Source organism: Pinus tabuliformis, chromosome 9 (assembly GCF_031772625.1).
Source record: "Pinus tabuliformis cultivar Carrire ecotype Pingquan chromosome 9, CPIR1, whole genome shotgun sequence".
Taxonomy (NCBI): domain Eukaryota; kingdom Viridiplantae; phylum Streptophyta; class Pinopsida; order Pinales; family Pinaceae; genus Pinus; species Pinus tabuliformis.
In genome coordinates this window covers 1570195521-1570217795 of record NC_142307.1, presented here as the reverse complement: position 1 = coordinate 1570217795, position 22275 = coordinate 1570195521, and positions in this window count along the sequence as shown.

Genomic DNA, 22275 nt, shown 5'->3' with positions numbered 1-22275 from the left:
TTTTTCCACTAGGGTTTAAGGAAATTCTACATTGACATTATTTTGTCCCAATGAAGTTTATGGGCTTGCTGATGTCGCGCTGAAGAATTTGAAAATCTATGCATGAAATACGAGCCAGAGGTGTGCATTGTTTTTTATATTTATTGTATTTTTTGACACAGTCAAAAATTGAGTAATTGATTAATTATTATTATTTTTTTTCCAAAGTAAGGTAAAAATAAAAAATTTGTTTTTCCAATGGGCAAAGCCTTTGTGCCCTTTCAGAGAGGAATACCTGAATGGGTGAAAAGTAAGTATAGTTAAACGTGAATTGTGTATGCATATTTCTGAATTTTGTATGCATCTTTTTAAATTTTGTTACCATTGGCATCTCTCGATAACTCGTAACTAGTTCTGTAGAAACCTCCAATATGATTCTTGTGCTCCTGTAGCTTTCTGTTGCACTACATTAAATTGTTGGGTTGTGTTATTCTTTCCACGACTAGCCCACATATGGTTTTGTGCATGATTTTCGCACATGGTTTTGGACGAGATGGTTTTCCGTCCATGGTTTTGGATGTGATGTTTTCGGTCCATGGTATTGGATGCTTCGGCATGTATAAATATGTATTGTAACATTGAAAGGAAAATAATGAAAAATCAAGTTGGTAGTCCCGGTTTTGGGATCCAGGGGAAAATCTTTGTGTATATGTGTTTTATGTGTTATGATCTCGCATTGTTTATTTTCTGTGTTTAGAATTCGTATGCAGGGAATTTCTGTACAGGGTTAAAAACTACACAAATATGGGGCACCGGGACAATCTTTTGGATATTATTAAGCACCAGATTATTTACCTTTGTTTCATTCTGAACTCCTCTCGTATTTCTAACAGCTAACTAGTTGCATATTTTGTTCTGTGCATGTTGTTGTTGGGAAAAGTATCTATTCAGAACGCGCCTATCCCACTCTAAGGTGTGACAGTGCCTTAGCAACAAACAAGGAAAACTACTTTCGTATTCTTCTTTATGAAATGTAAATGGAGAGGGAGGATGTAACTAACTTGTGTCTTTCGCTAGTTTGTTGATCCAATCGCTCTCCTCTTTGTTCGCTTCCCGCTACCTGCTCCCTTTCTTGCTCAGCTTCGTCAAGTTCCTGCAAGATCATAGAAGAGGAAAACTCCACAAAAACATAGATTTACATTCATAAATAGCTTAGGATCAGATTTAAGCTAAACATGCAAATATAACAAAGCATCATTGATATACAAGCATATAGGAGAAACTCAAATAGTTTTATTGATATGATAAGAAAGTCCAAGAGGAGATACAACCAAGTGAGTCCCGATCCAGCATCTACCTCCCAGCAAAGGAATCCCTTCCTCACCTCCAACAAAGCATAAATCACCCAATGCACTAATCTCAATCTCAAACCAACAGCAATTCTCTGCAAAGTACAAAATTCCAGCCTCTGGATCTCTGGGATGAGGGATCCATATATAGATGTAAGCAGAGAGGATGAGTCAGCTTATGTTTTGACTTGTGGCTTCTCTCTGTCAGTTCTTGTTTCCACTTGGAGGCTGAGAGCCTCTTACTCATCCTTGGTCGAACTCAGTGAGGCAAGTGTCATTGAGGAAGATTCTGGAAGCTTCCATTGTCTGTACACCTCGCGGAATGACACTGCCATTTGGCATTTCTCACTCAGCGCACCCTGGTAGTGCATTTAGGTGCGTTGCAACGCACCTAGCTAGTGTACTGGGGTGCTTTGCAACACAGGCAGCTAGTGGAGCATCAGAATTGATCCTGAATTGACTGATTCTGAGTAGTTTTTGGTGGAGAACTTCTGGGGGAAGCTGTCATTGGTTGACCTTGTTCCTTTAGGGGCAGGAACAACACTTTTAGGGACTTTGGATCCCTTGGATTATGGACATTTCATGCTCAAAGCTGTAAGGCACAAAAATGTCTATAACAGTTGCCCCCTAAAGTATGAGGCCGTTTATCGGGTGAAATGCTTTATTAGGAGGATCCGAAGTTCTTTCAATGCTGGGAGGAGACCTGTAATAAGATACAATACAATACATCATTTTCATACTATTTTCATGATCTAGCTGAGGCGGGCATTCCCATGCTCAGCTTTATAAATTCATTTTTATGTACATAGGACAGACAATCGTCTGATGGTAGACTGATGATTCTGATGAAATCATCATCCTTTTGGTAGGATGATTATCTATGCTGTAATGTTGTACATGTCAATGTCTTTATTTTTCCTGAATATATATCGCATCCCGGATGGATGAAACTAGATCCGGGGTCTTCAATCTCGTTCGATCTTCACTCTAAGTACAAGTCGATCCATGTGAGAAATGTTTTGAAGTCGAACATGGAGGGACATCGCTTGATTACCAGTCAATGATGTAAACTGTTAACAATCGTGAGAGGAATCACCGATAATGATAATGACCCTCAAGGTACTGCAGTACAATTCACGTGGTGTGAATAAAGGACTTGGCGTCGAACACCACGCAAAATCTTTCGGTCGAAGGTCATTGATGTATACCTGTCGCCGGAAGTGAGAAACTTGCCATTGAGGCATGCAAGCTTCAAAGTACTGAAGGGGTGTTCCTAGATCAACTTCTTGGATAATGAGCTGATGTCGACAAGAAGCGATCTGTCAAAGGAGGGCCTTGATGTATCCCACATCAATGACACAGAACGGAGAAAATGATTTTGATGGAGGTGAAAACGATCTGATGATATATGGTTCAGGGTGGCGGTCATGAAAGAATGAAGTATAATGTATGGTAGTGGATGGGACACGGGTGACTTCTCTGGATGACTTCTCTTGAACATATCGGCGACACTTATGTGAAGGATTGGTAGCATTTACCCCAAAGGTGGATGGTATGGTGAGACCATGGTGATGTGACCGGTGAATGAAACAACCCAACCCGACTCAGGCACGGAGTGGAAGTGTCATGTTCAAGAGCGACCTGCTACCAATAAAGATTCTTTGAGTTTCTTCCCAATTTTTCCCCAGTCATTGCTGACCAGTACCTCTTTATTTTTGTCAAGCATGAGGAGGATAACATATGCTTGTTCTATAATTTTCCCTTCGGGCAAACCCATCGCTATGTTTTAACGAGCCTAGCGATAGTGAAACTCGTTCTCGTCTAAAGACAAGTTTGTCGCTATTAATCTTTTTAACGAGTCTAAAGACAAAGATAACTCGGTCCTTTTCATCTTTAGAGAGTCTGAAAAGGTACGTAAAGATAACTCTGGAAGTCCTTTTTCGTCATCTAATCCCTTAAGTCCGAAAAAGTATAAAACAATACAGAAGGGATGAATTTTCGATAGTTTTAATGAGCCGAACAAAACAAGCGCTCGATCTTTTTGTGCAATAATCCCTCAGGTCCAAAAAAATTAAAATCTAGAGGAGGGATAGCACTCCCGGTCGCTTTAACGAGCTGGAAGGCCAAAACTCGGCAATCTTTTCATATTTTACGAGTCAGATGAAAAGAGCTTAAATAAGACTCGTCTTTTGAGGAACGAGTGATAAAACGGGTAGCCGCTGATTCCAGGTAAGGGTTGGAATTTTCCAATCACGGCAGTGTCACAAGGATGGCTAGTGAAATCACTCTTCGCAGTTGTTCCTCAAAATGGGTAAACAATCAAATGGAGGTGAATGATCGGCCAATGGAAAAGTGGAGGTGACGGTGCAAACACGACCAAGGCTTTAATGGCTGATAATGTTACATTCATGGTGGTTATTTACCGAAGGATAGTTCATTTTTTAATGAGCTTAAATGTGGGTCGAAACACTTGCTCGATCTTATGTTTATTTTTTAATGAGCATGAACTATGTGCTAAAACTGCTCGATTAAGTTTGCATGCCCCCAGCATAATAACGCAAATCGAGGTGCATAAGTTCGCATGCCCCTAGCATAATAACGCAAATCGAGGTGCATGCCCCCCAAGCTTCATTGCATTCAACTTAGTGGTTGGAATGAAGGTTTACCTTTGAGATTTGGAAAGGGGGTTTGTTTCATTTTTTAATGAGGTTGATACAGTAAAAGAACTATCCTCATGATTCCTTGTTTCATTTTTTAACGAGGTTGACACGAGATAAGAACCGTCCTCGGAGTCCAAATCCATTAGATATAGAAGGTTTCATATTCCACTGTGGCCACTTCCGCCAGATTACTCAGAGGCGGTAGGGCAAAAGTACCCATTAAGGCAGGGTCTTTTAGGAGACCTACTCCGATATTTTGGAGCGGATGATTACTTCCATGGATCATTGGAATGCTTCCCGTAACTTGTGAACTGTTGGGGAGAAATGTTTGTTGGTCGATGATTGTAATCCCTCCTTGGAAGGGAAATGCAATCTTCCTGAAGTAGGTCGACACAACTGCGGCCATGGAATATATCCAGGGTCTTCCCAATAGGATGTTGTAATCAAGGTTTCCGTCGATTACTTCAACATCAATTTCTACTGTTTTCCCTCCTAGTTCAACTTTCAAGTTACTTAGGATACCATATGGTGTATATGTCCTTCCGTCGAATGCTTTTAATGTCATCGAAGATTGCGACAAGGTTGGAGATCCTAAAGTTTTCCAGCAACTCATCGACATAATGCATGTAGATGCCCCCTCATCAATAATTGTTCGATGAACAGTTTTGTTGAGGGCTTTCACTTGAATAAGGAAAGCTAGTTGAGCTGGTAATTAAGGGTCGTATCCTTTATGATCAAAGGCCACAAGATTGGAATCCATTGGGTCAATCCCACCTATTGTTGATAATAAAGCTTGCTCTTGGGAGAGGCAATTTTGCGGTACCTCAAGTGTCGACATAGCGGACGGCGATTAGGCCAGGTCCTCTATTATATTATAATTCTGTGCTATTTTTGCACGAGGATTAAATGTCGATTTGTGCACTACTCCCTTTGGCGACTTTATCATTTGTTCAGGAATGATGGGTGGCACAACTTTGGTCAAAGTTGTTGTCGAACTACTAGGTTGTTCATTAGCCTTGTTATTCGACACCTGTGGATTCCCGTAGTCTTTATTCCTTGCCAAAGCATCATTTTGCTGCTTTGATATAGACAACATAAGCACTTGGGATCCGGAAGAATTTTGATTAGCAACCAGTTTGGTTCTCGGGTTTGGAAACAGATCAGTCAATACTACTGAGGTTTTTGAACTCTTAAAGAATTTCTTAAGCTCAGCTTTGTATGGACACTCTTTCGTCCAGTGATCCTCATCGCATATATGACACCCCGCAGGGGGTTTCCCTTTTCTCCCTTTCTTTTTCTTCTTTCCCCGTGGTTGCTTCAGTTGTTTGCCCTTGTCGGCCGACACGGAATTTACTTTCGAGGCAAGAAGTTCCTCATTTGCATTATGACTAGAAATCTTACAGGCCTTTTTAGATGTAGCCTTTGTTGATTTCGTGTCTGTCATGCCAATCACGCCATTGCCGGCATGAGAGTCATTGTTTGATTTAGGAGGAGGAGGAATTGAGAATTCCGGTCTAGGGGCGTCAGGTATTTTGTCATAGAGTGTGCCGGACTGAGCGTAAATCAAGTCCAGATATTGCGCATGAGCGATAACTTGCTCTTCTGTTACGACTCCCCCCTTTGCCACATCTTCCGTGATGGAAGGTAGTAATGACTTGATAAACCATTCAACTAAGAGCTGATCGGGGACGTACATTTTTACCATCATACGACGACGTCGCCACTCATGTATATGATCAGATATGTGAGTGGCCATTGTCTGTTTGAAGTTGGTAAGAAGTTCTGTTCCCGTTTCGTACCTTATTGGTAACTGAAAATGGGTTAAAAAGGTTGTGGCTAAGGTACTGAAGTTGTCGAACGAAGCTCTAGGCAATTCGATGTACCATTTTGCCGTCGGACCCATTAACGTCCTCTGAAAGAGGCGAAACCTTATCGAATCATCAATTAAGGTGTTTGATGAACACCATAGATGAAATGTCATCACGTGATTCGATGGATCTTCACCCGGATTTCCATGAAATTTAGGAATATCTGATGGAAGTTTATGGGGAATCACTGGCCACCAAGAGGCATAAGTAATTGGATCATTCGTCAGCCGGTTTAGATCTGGTAATTCTAGAGTTGCTACAAAGGGCAACTGTTGATTCAGGTTAGGCGAAGCATACCCAGGATAAGATGGAATCGTCTGAGCAATGGGTCTTTGCATACCAGCATAATGTATTTGATGTTGGCAACTTTGACAAGGTTGATGGGCATAACCATTATAATATGGTTGTTGATAATCGCTTTGGAAATGCGGTTGCCCATTACTTACAAAGACTTGTTGCTCATGTCCTTGATATGATTGTTGGAATGGCGGTTGTTGAGATTGAACCAGCACTGGTTGTTGGACCATTTGCTGTTGTCCAATACTGGATGATTGACCAAGATGAGAAGTCATAGTACTTGTTTGAGCCTGAGTCGCTCCAGATAAGGAGGCACTAACCTGAGGTTGTGATTGAGTTGTCGAGACAAGAGGTTGTTGTATTGCAACCTGAGAAACTTGGGGTTGACATACAACAGGTAGCGCTTGTACTTGCGACGCAATCACCATACCAGGTATAGTGGGAATATTCGACATAGGGTGGACTGGTTGCATTGAATATGCAACCCTTGGTTGCTGAGGTAGTATTAGTACCCAACCGCTAGATGTAATTCCAGTTTGACCTGAACTTTGTTGTAAAATCCCATATGGTTGTTCTCCGAGAGGGAACAATGAAAAGGCATACTGCCCTCCATATGGTGGAAATCCAGTACTTAAAGGGTATATTGGCCTTTGAAGACACATTGGATCGATTTGTTGAGTTTCAACATAAGAAATACCAGATGATAATCTAGATGAAGAAATAGGAACTGACCATGTTGTCGAAACAGTCTATGATTGGACTCCGGCTTATTGTTGATAACTTGCCGGGACAGATGATATACCATCGAACATCATTGGAGTAACAGCAGGAGGCTCTGCCGCTGCTGCATCGGATGACACAGCCCTGGATGTCGACGGTTGTTCAGACATATCTAGTCTATCCAAAAGATTTTCTAGCGATTCTACAAGAACTTGCGATGAAAAGAGACTAAATTCGAAGACCAACGAGAGAATGGTGATGATTATTCCATTTAAAATAAATTTTAGATGCTTTGACACAACTTGTTTTTTCAATTTTTAAGAGTCGAGAAAAAACAAAAGATGACTCTAGTCTCCTTCGATTTTTAATGAGCCTGAAGTGACAAGTGCTTAGATGGACCTTTTCCGTTAAGGAGTCTGAAAAGGAACGAAAGGGACTGCTCTGGAGATCTAGGTAGAGGGTGTGCCAAACCAATCGCAAAACCGTAGAATACTTTTTAAGGTACGGGCGGTCAATCTTCCCAAATGATGTGTTCAGTGCATTGCGATCAGTAGGGCGGCCGACACAGCTTCCTATGGATAAAGGTTTTATGCCTATAGGGGTCTCCCAATATATACTCGACGGTACGTGGGAACACAATCCGTACTGGCACTTATCGTCTCACAGTGGAGGAATCACCCAACCAACAGTGAGGACAACAGTTACCAGGCTTTACGACGCCGGAACACGTCTCTAGCCTAGACCTCTATGTTGTGCGTTAAGTTACAAAGCGTTGTTAAGCTCATTCAATTTATTTTAGGTTGATCTTTCTTAGAAGTTTGCCTTTTTGGATCACCACGAGATGTAGATATAATTCCTAACTGCAGTCTAAAGATGATAAGCAAGCTTTTATCTCTTTTCAACAATGAAAATCCTAGCTACAAGGGGAAAAGAAAGACACAATCTTTTCTCAAAGAGCAAAGAGCACACTGTAAATGCACTTTTCCTAAATCAAGCCATACAAACTGTCAAAATGCAAATGCACTTGTGCATGTATTTGTTTTTCACTTTCTTAATATTGATGCCTAAAAAGAAAGCTGTTGTACAAATTTGAATTCGATTTCAAGTGAAAAACACAAACAAGCTTCTTTTCGAAATCAACAAAGTAGAGACGGTTACGACACTTTATGATTTTGAAGTAAACACTTGTTTCGACACTAGAAATTCACAAATTCAAACCAATAGGCAAAAGTAAAAGCGCAATCAACTGTCAACAGCAAATAAACTTTCTCCTAAGATCAAAACGACACTTACGACAGGTCTAAATCTAAGGGCGACAGTATGATCAGTTTACTTTTGCAATGGGAAACTGTAAATGACGTAACAAATACACAAAAACAAATACAGTTTCTTTTATACAACTTAGGCGGAATTAAGGCAAAGAAAAGGGGTTTTCAGATAGGTACACACACTGATAACAGGCTGCAAAAAACAGAGATAAAACTGAACAAAATGAAGCAAAGAACCTCAGCTGCACAGGGCAAAGACTGATCAACGCACCTGTTGCACAGAGAAACTGAATTGCAGCGTAGGTAGCCCTCTCGGGACCTGCATTGAAATGCAGAACCTCTTCACAGAGCCTGCGCTGAAGCAGAAACGAGAATTGTCTCTGGGTTCTGGGTCATGGTTTGCAGTTTAATCTATGGTTTTTGGCCGGATAAAAGCTATCAGTAAGGTACAATCAGAGGGATGATTTAAAGGAGGACTAAGAGCTATCACAAAGGGTTGTCAGATCATTTGTGAGTTAAGTGTTCAGATCATAAACAGGCCCAGTGAATGGACTAGAGCAGCAGATCTCTACTTTGCATTTGTAAATGGCAAATGCAGTTCGATTCGCCACTCCTGAGTTTATGAGATGAACAACAATAGAAACACAAATAAACTAACTAGACACGCTCCCCAGCGGAGTCGCCATTTTGTTGTTGGGAAAAGTATCTATTCAGAACGCCCCTATCCCACTCTAAGGTGTGACAGTGCCTTAGCAACAAACAAGGAAAACTACTTTCGTATTCTTCTTTATGAAATGTAAATGGAGAGGGAGGATGTAACTAACCTGTGTCTTTCGCTAGTTTGTTGATCCAATCGCTCTCCTCTTTGTTCGCTTCCCGCTACCTGCTCCCTTTCTTGCTCAGCTTCATCAAGTTCCTGCAAGATCACAGAAGAGGAAAACTCCACAAAAACATAGATTTACATTCATAAATAGCTTAGGATCAGATTTAAGCTAAACATGCAAATATAACAAAGCATCATTGATATAAAAGCATATAGGAGAAACTCAAATAGTTTTATTGATATGATAAGAAAGTCCAAGAGGAGATACAACCAAGTGAGTCCTGATCCAGCATCTACCTCCCAGCAAAGGAATCCCTTCCTCACCTCCAACAAAGCATAAATCACCCAATGCATTAATCTCAATCTCAAACCAACAGCAATTCTCTGCAAAGTACAAAATTCCAGCCTCTGGATCTCTGGGATGAGGGATCCATATATAGATGTAAGTAGAGAGGATGAGTCAGCTTATGTTTTGACTTGTGGCTTCTCTCTGTCAGTTCTTGTTTCCACTTGGAGGCTGAGAGCCTCTTACTCATCCTTGGTCGAACTCAGTGAGGCAAGTGTCATTGAGGAAGATTCTGGAAGCTTCCATTGTCTGTACACCTCGCGGAATGACACTGCCATTTGGCATTTCTCGCTCAGCGCACCCTGGTAGTGCATTTAGGTGCATTGCAACGCACCTAGCTAGTGTACTGGGGTGCTTTGCAATGCAGGCAGCTAGTGGAGCATCAGAATTGATCCTAAATTGACTGATTCTGAGTAGTTTTTGGTGGAGAACTTCTGGGGGAAGCTGTCATTGGTTGACCTTATTCCTTTAGGGGCAGGAACAACACTTTTAGGGACTTTGGATCCCTTGGATTATGGACATTTCATGCTCAAAGCTGTAAGGCACAAAAATGTCTATAACACATGTGGCAACATTTCATGATTATGAAGGTTGCAACAAGTGTGTGCGAGTGGCAACATTGCATGATTATGAACGTGGCAGCAAGTGCAAACTTGTGGCAGCCTGGAAACAAGTGCAAACTCAAAACAACGTGGTAGCGAGTACAAACTCGTGGTAACAAGTGCAAACTCGAAACATTTAAAGTTATCCCAAGCATTATTAGATGATGGAAAAATAATTGGATAGTATACACTTTTAGCCTAAGTTTTTGGTAAATATGTGTCTTTCAACCTCGAGAAGAGGCCAAATAAAACCTCATAGTTTTTTATTTGTTAACAAGATATCATTTCAGTGTTTAATAGGCTGCGGAAAAAGTGAATAAAAACATGTACAACAAAACTTTGGATCGTTTGGGTTTAGGCATCTGTATTTTTTTGCCCCCCATCTCATATTCTAAGGCAATCGATTACAATAGTCTTTGTTGCCTTACGATGGGGACTAATAATACAAAGCATGTTTATGTGGTAAGTTATGTCGTTGAGGAGGGAGGATGAAAAATCTTCCAAATATATTTTTTAATTTATTTAATTTCATATTTTTGTTTATTTAATTTACTTTATTTTTTATTTGTATTTTAATTATTATATTTAATTTCTAACTTTTTAATTATTTTATTAATTCAAATATTTATTTTACAATTTTTATAATAATAATTATATTTTATGATTATTTATTTATATTAATGTTTTTAGTTTTTTTATAATAATAATTATATTTTATAATTATTTATTTATATTAATTTTTTTAGTTTCTTATTTTATATAATAATTATTATAATTCATAATGACTATTATAATCCTAATGGGAATGATTATGAATATCTTTGCCACAAAGATTTGGGTATGCAATTTTTGATGTAGGGAATATCATATGATGAGGGAAACACCAATACTCAGAATAATGGAAGACAAAACCCATAGAGGTAACCTAGTTCTAAAGAGGGTCAAATTCAGCTCCAACATATGCCTCCTACAGGGGATGGTGCCTCCTTGCAAGGCATCAAGAACTTCGGACTTGGTGCCTTATCCATTGGGCATGGAGTTAATTTACATTAAGGAAAAACCCTTTATTGGTTAATAAGGGGAGAAAAGGAAACTTTCAATGCACCAAATATAAATCCTAACCTATCCTAGGAAAGAGAATGAAAATCTTTACCTCTTGAAGTTTTAACTGATCAACAACAAGAATGAAACCAAGATTGATCATATGAGATCCTAGTATGTAAAGACTAATGATTTTAGTGGTTATTGACATATAAATCATTTGTTCATCTTTGTTGATCTATTAGGGTGATTATAATAATGATTTACAACACAAAATCATGATTTTATATGTTTCTCATCCTTCATCAGAATATTTGAAAACCAAATATAAATTATGCATGCTTATAATTATCAATTAAAGATTGCAAAAGTTATGGTACAAGTTTAATATCACAAGGATGACATTCATTTTAAAATAAAGTTCAATTGAAACCACGAAACTAGTTATCCAACTTTATTTCCCTTTTTGTTTCCAAAACATGAGTTTCTAGAATTAGGCATTGCTCCGTTGTCAACAAGCATCCATAGCCCCGATGGAGTCATCCACTATCTTGGTTAAGAAATTTCATCCCTTTTTCATTCACATATAAGAATGAAATGCAGAAGCTTCATTTTTCTTTCATTTATTAATAATGAGATGACCACATACTAGGATTTGACCCAATACCCCTTGCTCCGCTGTCAGCGAGCATCCATAGACCTGAGGAGGATGTTAACATTCCCCATTTTGAAGCAACTAATGGGATGATTACGCACTGTGGTGATCCAATACCACATATATTTCTCTGCTACTAGAGAGCATCTGTAGCCCCAACGGAGTTATCAATGTTCCCCATTGTGAAAAAAAATTAGTTTCAAGTAGTCAAGAACAATACGATGATTAGGGAAGGTCTCATGCATGGAGTATGAATGTAAATAACTAGTACAACAAGAGTTTCAATATCATTAGATTTTGTGAAAGTCAAACCTTTCATTTATAGTTTTAGCACTAATAAGGTAATGCAATGCCTCATAATATTTATGTGTAAGCATTGGAATAAGGATGTGGTCAAAGAAAATGCTTCAACATGCACTTTGAATCTATTAAAAAGATAAGGTTTGAGCCTTTTGGAAAAATAATTACGCTTCAACCTTCATACATGAACAAGGTCTTTAAAAATGTGCTCCAAACTCATCAATATATAATATAGTGAGGGGTCATAAATTCACATTTCATTCTGGTTATGAGGACTAAAGATTATTTAAGATGTAAAGATTTCATGTTTTTCTCTTCTAAACTAAACATAAATAAAGTATATGTAATCAAATATGTAATAGGCTTATTTATGTACAAAAGATATATACATGTGTCTTAATAGAAAACTTTATCAAAGAAATAAAAAATCTAATGTAACCAAGTCAAAAAATTATCAATGACATACCTTCTAGTCCGCGGCTTCTTGCTTATCCAAAAGGAAAATATTGGAAGTAAATTAAAAAAGAAGTAAGTTGTGTTAAATGACCTGCATCCCATAATAAAGTAGAAGTATGGGTGACAAGAAGTTGATGTTCTTTGAAATACCTTGTCCATCTAATTTCTCACGAAGTCACAATATTTTATGTGAAAATCCAAATGATCAAGCCTTCCCAGTATAAAGTTTTCTATAATGTTTTCATATGAGGGTCTTTCATAAATTCTCTTTTCGGTGCTTTCTAAAATTTCAACAAGGTTAGTCCCATGGCAATTCGAATTTTTGTGACATCCTTCAGATGATTCATGATAAAAAACCGCTAAAGAGTATTTTCCAAAATAATTTCCATATCTCAAATTAGAACCTATGGTATTGTAATCCAATTTCTCAATGTGTTGTGAGAAAGATTGTAAATTATGCTTAAGAAAATGAAGATTATCATTATCATTGTATAATTCAACATTCTCAAAAATTTTAGTAAAAATATCACTATCAGATTCAAGGGAAACTGGATTCTCTTCTTTATAATATTTATTATTTGAAACTTCTAAATTGGAACCATGATAATCTTGAAAACCATTACATTGATAATAGTTTTCATATTTAGGAAGAGATGAAAGGTAAGAAATGATACCATTAATTTCTTTTTCATTTACAAACTCGTATTCCTCATAGCTATCATAGATGGGTTGTTCTAAAGTATATTGCAAATATGTTGATTGAGCTATGTTGTCATAATCCTCATTTTGATAAGTATTAGAAGTATCTGAAGTGTGTTGAAAATAAGAATTAAAATATTGACTTGATTCATTATTCAATTCCTTCATAATCATCATAAATAGGTGGTTGAGAATAGTCAACATGAAAACTAGATGGAATGGAAGTAGAATGGTTAAAGATAAGTTTACATACTAGTATCCTTGTTGCACACAAAAAGGTTGAAGAATTGGATCAATTGACTGAAGAATATTTTTATTGATTATTTATTGATGTGCATATTCAGGAATACACAACATAATTTCTATTTGATTAGATATTGAGTCAAACACTTCAGATGAAACTTCTCCCCCATCAATATCATTATTGCTAACTTCCAAACTTGAAACCAAAGATAAGTTGGAATCAACAAGAGTTATAGAATCTTGAGGTTTCTTAGAACACAAATGCAATGTATGATATTATGTTAGAAAGGGAGTGTCTTCTTCATGACTTCCTCAATTTGATGGAAACATATCATGTTCATCAATACCTAAGACAAAATGTGATCTTTGAAGATTTCCAAAGTTAGATTCATCAAAATCACTTTTTACTTCAGATTTATTATCCATTTCATATTCTTTACCATTATCATCATGTTGATTTTCGATATTCTTATCATTATAACGTTGACGACAATAAAATCAAGCAACCTTGCATGATACATACATTTATAATACTCATGAAAGACTGTAGGAAAATCTTTCAACGAAGAGATTCCATCAAGAGGAAGTAATTTGTACCATTTTCGGGCATCACCTTCTAATGACATCATGAACAACTTCATGAGTACATCCTCATGGCGAACCCCCATCTTGGGAATGCAATCATGGAATTTGATAAGATGTTGTGCCAGATCATCATCTTCATCTTCTCGAAAATGGGGTAGGTGGGTATCCCATACCTCTATGTTTGGCATTTCATTTGGAAAACCTGTAATGTAAAAAAAAAATTAACAGAGGAAAGCATAGAGAAACCCATGAAAAATCCAATGAAATGAAAATAAACAATACAAATAAACTAAGGAGTCACAAGGTGAACAGATAAACAAAGAAAGACTTACTTGAAACCTTTTAAGGTGCATGCCAATGTCAGTCCATAAAATCAATTGATAACACCACCAAATTACTCCTTCATGCAAGTATCTTCTTCTCCTTGAAACACAATGGATAAATCTGAGTGATCCTACTCTGAAACTAGCTAGGGTGTATAGTTTCAACACTGAAACTAGCAACCAAAATGAGGGTTTCCAAAAACCATAGACACTTCCTCAAGAGCTCTCCAAATTTCTTTTTCTCAAGTGAGCAAATGCAAGAATGAGGAGAGACTCTTGATTTTCCTTTTTTATAACCCATTTTCCACTTTTGCAACCTTTTTACCATTTTATTTTAATAGAGTCACTTTAGTGGGTTTTCTCACTATAATTTAAAAGTGAATTTTCATTATCCTAGGACCGATGTCCCCTTTTCACCACTTTAGCTTTTGTAATGTTTTCTCCCAGACAAATTGTATTCCCTTGATTAATTTTTCCCATCCTAGCCTACGAGAACCTTATTAGGCCAGCAAATCCCCTTTTGTATGTCTCCTAAGTGGATGGGGACATTATAGTCCTCCTCACCCAAGATTGCTTGTCCTCAAGCAACTTTAGTCCCAGATGTTGGAGCACATGTTCCCCTTCCCATGTGGCATCTTCAACAAGAAAGCATTTATATTTCACCAAGTAGTCCTTAATAGTCTTGTTTCTTAGTTTTAGCTCCCTTACCTTCAGAATTTCCTCTAGAACTAGAATCAACTCCCCTTCCTTGTCTAGTAGTGGAAGCTTGGTAGAAGTGACTACATGTTATCCCTAGGCCTTTTTGAGGCTAGATACATGGAAAACATTGTGAATCTTACACCACTATGGAAGCTCTACCTCATAGGCTACTTGCCCTACACACCTCACAATCTTGTAGGGCTCACAAAATATCGACTTCAATTTCTATACCCATTTTATTTTGAGTGATGATTGTCTATAGGGTTGCAGATGGAGATACCCTAGGTCCCCAACCTCAAATCTATTCTCTATCTGATGCTTGTATGCATAGATATTATATTTGTTCTGAGCCATATACAAATTATCTTTGAGGAATTGTAGTATGTCTTGGCTCTCCTAAAATTTATCCTTAGCCAGAGAGGTTCGACTATCCCCAAATACCCAATCCATAAATTCTTGAGCTTCATATCCATATAGGGTTGTGAAGAGTTTCATTCCAATTGATAGGTGGTAAATGGTGTTATAAAAATGCTCTCCTAGGTGTAATCTATGACAACCCCAGTTAAAAAACCATGTAATAAAGTTAATAAATGTAAAATAAGACCAATAACACAGGACACATATTACAAGCTGAATGTTGGGAAAAACATCGTAGTGGGTGTTCATTTGGTTTATTATGGTTAAGGAAATTGGCAAAGGCAATGACAAAGGCATTGAAAAGGAAAAGAGGCATTAATTCACATTTATTTATGAAGATAATGGAAAATAGGAGAAAAGGAAGGTGAAAGGTCACAGGTTGCATGTGAGGAGGAAATTGAAGGAAAATTAAGGAAAATGAAGAAAATAGAGGCCTCATTGATAAAAAATCTTCTGAGGATCAATTCACAACATTTTTTCAGTTTAGTTTTGGAGCTCTTTCTCCCTCATACTCTTGCACACTTAGAGCATTCTTGGAGCACTCTAACATTGGAGAAAGGAAGGCAAATGAAGGACAAGAAAGCAAAGGAAAGTAAGGGTTAAGCAAGGAATAGTTGGATCAAGCTACTACAATGGGATTACTTGCAGGAATCGAGTTGCATGCATGATTTCCTTTCTAGTTTTGGCATGCATGGTACATGCATGTGTGTATTTGGTTCTCTTGTTGTCAATGGCATGGGTTTTTCCAGGTGTGATAGTGGTTTCAACTTTGCCTTGCCATTTCTGGATAGCCAAGGTTGTATAGGTGAGGGTTTCGGCCCTAGGAGTCCGTTGACTGGTTTTGGCAAGATTGCGATAAAGCCCTAGTTGTTTTGTTGTGAGTCCCACATTCATGCTTGGAATATGGAACAAGGGTGATTGATTGAAAGAAAGATTTTGTTTAACCCAATATATGGTTGGGAGGTATGAGGAAGTCCCTGAATTGGTTGGATTTGCATATGTTAATAAGAGCTCTTTTCCTCTTGCATTTCATGAGTATTTATACTTGTTATTATGTGGTTTTGATGGTTGCTCTATCATTATTATGATTTTGGTTATACACTGATTATAAGCATGGTTTTATAACGAACTTTAGTTATGGATATCATCATGCTTTGATGGGTAAATGAATGGTTAATGAATGTATGACCTGATATATGATGCAACTATTTTTAGAGGGCATCAGACCTTCTTGATGATTTTTAGATAAGTATGAGACCCCTATGTTCAAATATCTAATTATGACATGTAGACTACATGTTCACTATGTGTTTGACGGAATGCCTATCTTGGTTATGCCTTGTTAGGCTAGGATCTTGTCTAAGTTTTGCATTAATGTATTTTTCCTTGTGTCATTTATCATTCTGGAAAGTTCTATCAAGTTCTAGACAAAGGTCTAGATCCTAGCCCTAAAAAAGTGGCTCATATCTCAGGGTTGCATGCATAAAATTGGGTAATTTAGACTGCAGTTGCTGGGAGGCACAGATATCCATGCGACTGGAGTTTTACAGCTATTGGCTTGCCTTGTTATGCAAGCGACTAGGAGTCCATATCAATGAAAAAGCAGTCTAGCTCAGGGTTTGGGCACTTGTAGTAGTTGCTTAGCTTCCAGGGGGGTCTTGTAGCTCCTGAGGGAGGTCAGTAAAGTTTTGGTAGGGCGATTCCACTTCCTTAACTATACCTAGGAGGTTGAGTCATATAATAGTAACTCTTCATCACATATTTACCCCGATGGGCTGTTGAACTTGGGTAAGCATGGGAGGAGGGTGTTACATAACCACTTTACCCATGCTTTCTGCTGGCCATAAATATTGTTCTGAGATAACCCTCCAGTGACTTGTTGATTATCTTGGTTTGTCCATTAATATGTGGGTGGAAACTAGTAATAGGCATTAGCTTCGTCCCAACTAGCCTGAACAATTCCTGCCAGAATCCTCCCATGAACCTACTATCCTTGTCACTCACAGTGGTCTTCGACAACCCATGCAATCTGAATACCTCTCTGAAAAACAACTCTTCCACTTGTTCTTTTGAATATTTAGAAGGTATGATGAAGACGTGTGCAAATTTGTGAGCCCATCCACTATGACATAAATACAATTCTTCCCCCGCACCTAGGGAAATGTCGTAATGAAATCCATGGAAATGCTTTCCCATTTTCGTTCCAGGATGGGAAGTGATTGAAGAAAGCCTCATGGATGAGTACAATCTGCTTTGTTTTGTTGGAAGATGTTGAATTCTCTCGCAATCCTCATAACATCCATTTGAAACTCTCCTTGACCTGCCTATAGGTCTTAAAGTACCTCGGGTGCCCTGCTAAGGGCAAGCTGTGTGCTACCTACATGATATTTTCCTTGAGTTAAGACTCCAACACTAGGTAAATTTGGTTTTTGTAGAAAATAATGTCATCAAAGACATAGTACTTGTCATCTTGGATTGGCCCATCGAGGATCTTACAAGCGATTTTTTTTGGAGTACTCCATTAGCAAGAGTGACTTCCAGTCATCCGTAATCTCCATGAGAGAGAGAACGGATTGCATTCTAGGAAAGGTGTCTGCTACCACATTGCTCTTTCCCTTCACATTCTCAATCTCAAAATCATATTCCTGTAGTTTGTTGATCCACTTATGTTTCCTCTCGTGCAATTCCTTCTGCTCCATGAAGAATCATAAGCTATTATGCTCAATCTTCACTTTAAATCCGTTCCTCACTAGGTATTCTCTAAAATTGGCTAGTGCATGAATAATGACCAACATATCTTTATCATATACAAAGTAATGCTGCTAATAATCCTTGAGCTTTCGGCTCTGAAACACAATGGGTTGGTGATTTTTCATTAACATTGCACCTATCCTTGGCCCCTAAAGCATCACACTCAAGCATGAATAGCCGAGTGAAATATGGTAGTGCTAGCATAGGGCATGAACTCATTAGCTGCTTCATTCCCTCGAAGGTTTCCTATGCCTTATCATACCAACTAAAAGTTCCTTTCTTTGTGAGGTCTATAATAGGTGTTGTTAGATGTGATAACCCCTTAACATACTTCCTATAATATGTGCAAAGGCCCAAAAATATCTTCGTTTCAATCACATTTTTCTGGGTAGGCCACTCAATGATTGCCCTGATCTTATCCTGGTGCACTTGGAGCCCATTTTCTCTGATCAAATGCCCCAAATAGAGCATCTCAGTCATACCAAGCTCGCACTTGGCCCTGTTTGTGTATAAATCCTTCTCCTCCAAAATCCTCAACACTTTGCCAAAATGCCTGAGGTGATCCTCCCAAGTTTTGTTGTAGACAATAATATCGTCAAAGAGAACCACCAAATACTCTCACAACTATTTGTTGAGCACATGGTTAATGCAAAACTATAATTTTATAGGGGCATTGTTTAGCCCAAATGACATAACTAAAAGCTCATAGTGCCCATAGTGACACCTGAAAGAAGTTTTCGGGATATCCTACTCTTGAACTTAGATCTTATGGTACCCCAAGCGAAGATTTATCTTCGAAAAATATTTTGCTCCCGTCAGTTCATCCATTAGCTTATCAATCGTTGGAATGGGGTATTGGTTTTTTATTGTTCTTTTATTGAGTGCCTGGTAATCAATGCACATCCTCAAGGTGTCATCCTTCTTCTTAGCCATCACCATCGAAGAAGCAAAGTGGCTAGAACTAGAACGAATGTGGCCTAATCTCAACAACTCCTTGATAGCCTTTTCAATTTTTTCCTTATAAACCTTTTGATGACGATAAGTGCTAGTTATAATAGCCCAACTCTATCACGTGCTCAAATCCCCAATCTGGAGGTCTACCTAGAGAAATGTCATGATTTATTTATTTATATATATATATATTTTTATGTTTGCGGAGTAATACCTAAATGTCATCTGGATACTATTGAGGTGGCTCCAGATGCCTTTTGTTCGAAATGTAGTACTCTAATGCCCATTCTATGTTTCCATGTTGCAACACTGCCTCTATACTCTAACATGATACTATCTTGGGTGGATATTGATGCATGGCCCACAAAACTACCTTTTTGTCATCATGATCTGTAAACTCCATCTCCATCCTCCTCTGATCAGTGGTATATCTTCCTATGGAGTAAAGCCGCTGAACACCAAGTACCACATTGCTATCCAATATGTCCACCACAAGGAAGTCATTCATCAAAGTGTAGTTCCCCATGGTTATTTTTAGTTTGAGGATCCAACTAGTGTAGTCCATTTGATGACCACCTGGTATGACCACTATGAATCCATCAAACTCCTGTGTTTGAATCTCCCTTCGATCCACCATCGCTGCATCTATAAAGTTGTGGGTTTCTCCACCATCAATCAACACTATCACTTTCTGTCCTAACATAACCCCCTGACTTTGAATACATGATATATGGGAATTACTGACATGAATGCAATAACAAGTCCTTTAGCCCTAGCCTGTGATGACTCCTCCTAGCTACCAGATGTCCTTGTTCCTGTATTCGTCCCTTCCCCGACTCCCCATCCTCCTCATCACTGTCACTATTTGAGTAGGTCATAATGTAGTGTACCTTGCCATGTTTGTCCTTCCTTGTGCATCTGTGTCCTGGCACCCAAGGCTCTTAATAGATAAAACAAAGCTTATTCTTCCTCAACTCCTTCTGGGTCTCCCTCATCTAGATTTGATTTCTCAGTGTACTCCCTTTGAAAGGATTTAGCATCTTTGTCCCTTTGAGGAAATCATAGTTTGTTAGGAAATTTGTTCCTAGGAACAACATATTGCATATCTTTGGCTCTACCAACTACATCTAGTAGAGTGACAGGTTGATAACCCTTAACCCAACCATGTAGAGGCTCAGATAGCCCCTCAAAAAATAAAATCACCAACCCTGCCTCATATATGTCAATGACCATAACTACTAACCTTTGAAACTCTGAAATATATGCCTTTGGATTGCCAGTCTCCTTGAGCTGTGCCAACTCTCTAAAATGAATCTTTGGGTCCTTCTTGTTAAAGCAATCTATGAGTCTCTAAGTAAACTCAAAATATGAAGTTATGTTGCCATGACCCAAAGTCATTAACCCATGGTACTCCCACTCACGGGCCTCACCATCCAAATGTAACACAACCGATTAATGGAAACAACATCTATCATCTGATGTAGCTGGAACTATGTGTCCATATTTTGAACCCATAATCTAGCTGAACATTTTGATGATCCATCAAAACATGGGATGGTCACTTTCCCTAGAGTCTTCTGAAGTTCATGGTTTTGCATCATATCCTTATTATCTCCTTTAGGCTTGTTCCTCATATTGATGTTGCAGAAGTGTATAAAATTCATGGAAAATTGAAAGTATCGTCCCAACCTTCTATACTCCTCCAAATATTCCCCAAAAGGTATGTCCTAATCATCCTGCTGCTCATGGGGAACAGTTGCCTCATTTATAAATTTCATCATAGTGGGTCTAGATGACTTGATATATATGTGTGGGTTGCTTTGCATGGTTGTGCATGCCTAGTTGCCTTTTCCACTATTAGATCCTTCACAATTAATGGGACCCTTCTCCGGCTGGTCATCCCTTGAGACCTCAGTAGAACCTCCATTGTTGGCTAGTTTCCCCATCAACTCCACCATCACTTTCTGGCCCTTAGCCAAATCATTTATGATGCTAATAAAACTATTAAATTCCTTGTTCTCTCGTATCCCCCATGTCTCTGTCACCCTTTTCAGATTGTACCTCCTTCTCCCTTTCATGAGTTTCTTCTTCTTCTCCCCAAAGTGGAGTGGATTCTCTGCCTTGATAATTTCTCCTATAGGTGACACCCCTGGAGTGATAATCTTCAAAACTCATCAAATTCTGATGTATTCTTCCCTTCAAACCACACAACTATCCATGGCCATGCTATGATACCATTGTAAGAAACCCTCTTGGAATATCTCAAAATTTCCCACTAAATTTATTTATTTATTTTTAATTAATTAATTAATTTATTTATTTGTTTAATTTTTAATTTTTAATTTTTATTTATTTATTAATTTTTTTTTTTTTCACTATGGTATTTTGTCGAACAATTTGCATACAATTACCCATGGGTGTTCTCTTCACATGTTTAATTTAAAATAACATATATTGTGCCAAAAAAACATCACTAAAGTACTTCAGAACAATTGGTATCTATTTTTTATTAAATTTAGAGGGCATACTTACCATTGATATAAGTTTCACAACAAGATAAAGATATATGCATAACCACAAATGATAGTAGACTTACAAACACCCAAGCTAGTAAAGGTTTAGCGAACCCAACTGCATACTCAACCTTCAAAGGTCTATATCTCTACGCCTTGGAAAATGGAAATCAGCCTTCTAAAGGTAAATACAACCCAAAAATAATATCCCTAAGCAGACAACTTAATATCTGAGCTTTAATGCAGTGATAACCTTTGAAAATATACTCAGTGCATAGAAAATATGAGACCATGGAATGCAAACAAAAATGGTTTTCCTCTAAAATGAGAGGGTTCTTGGTCTGTAAAGGGACACGACCAACAACTCTTATGGTGATTCTCATCCTCCTACAAAATATGCTTTTGACCAACAATTTATAGATGACAAGCTTGACCCCACTATTATTAGAACTTGGCCCTCCTTTATGTATACTACTCACAACCTGTTGAAAACAAAGATATTCGATCAATGGATTAGGAAAATCAGTTGTATTTGAAGGTGGACTTGACCTAGAAATAGACTAGGTAACTCGACCCCTTTTTGTGGTGAGAATCGACCCTTTATAATAGTGAAACTTGAATAGCAGTAGGGAAGTAAGCTCGACCTCAAATGCTACAACCAGACTCTTTAACTTGACCCTCCAAATATGACCCCAAAAGTCAACTCCTTAATGGTTTTGCTCAACCAGTA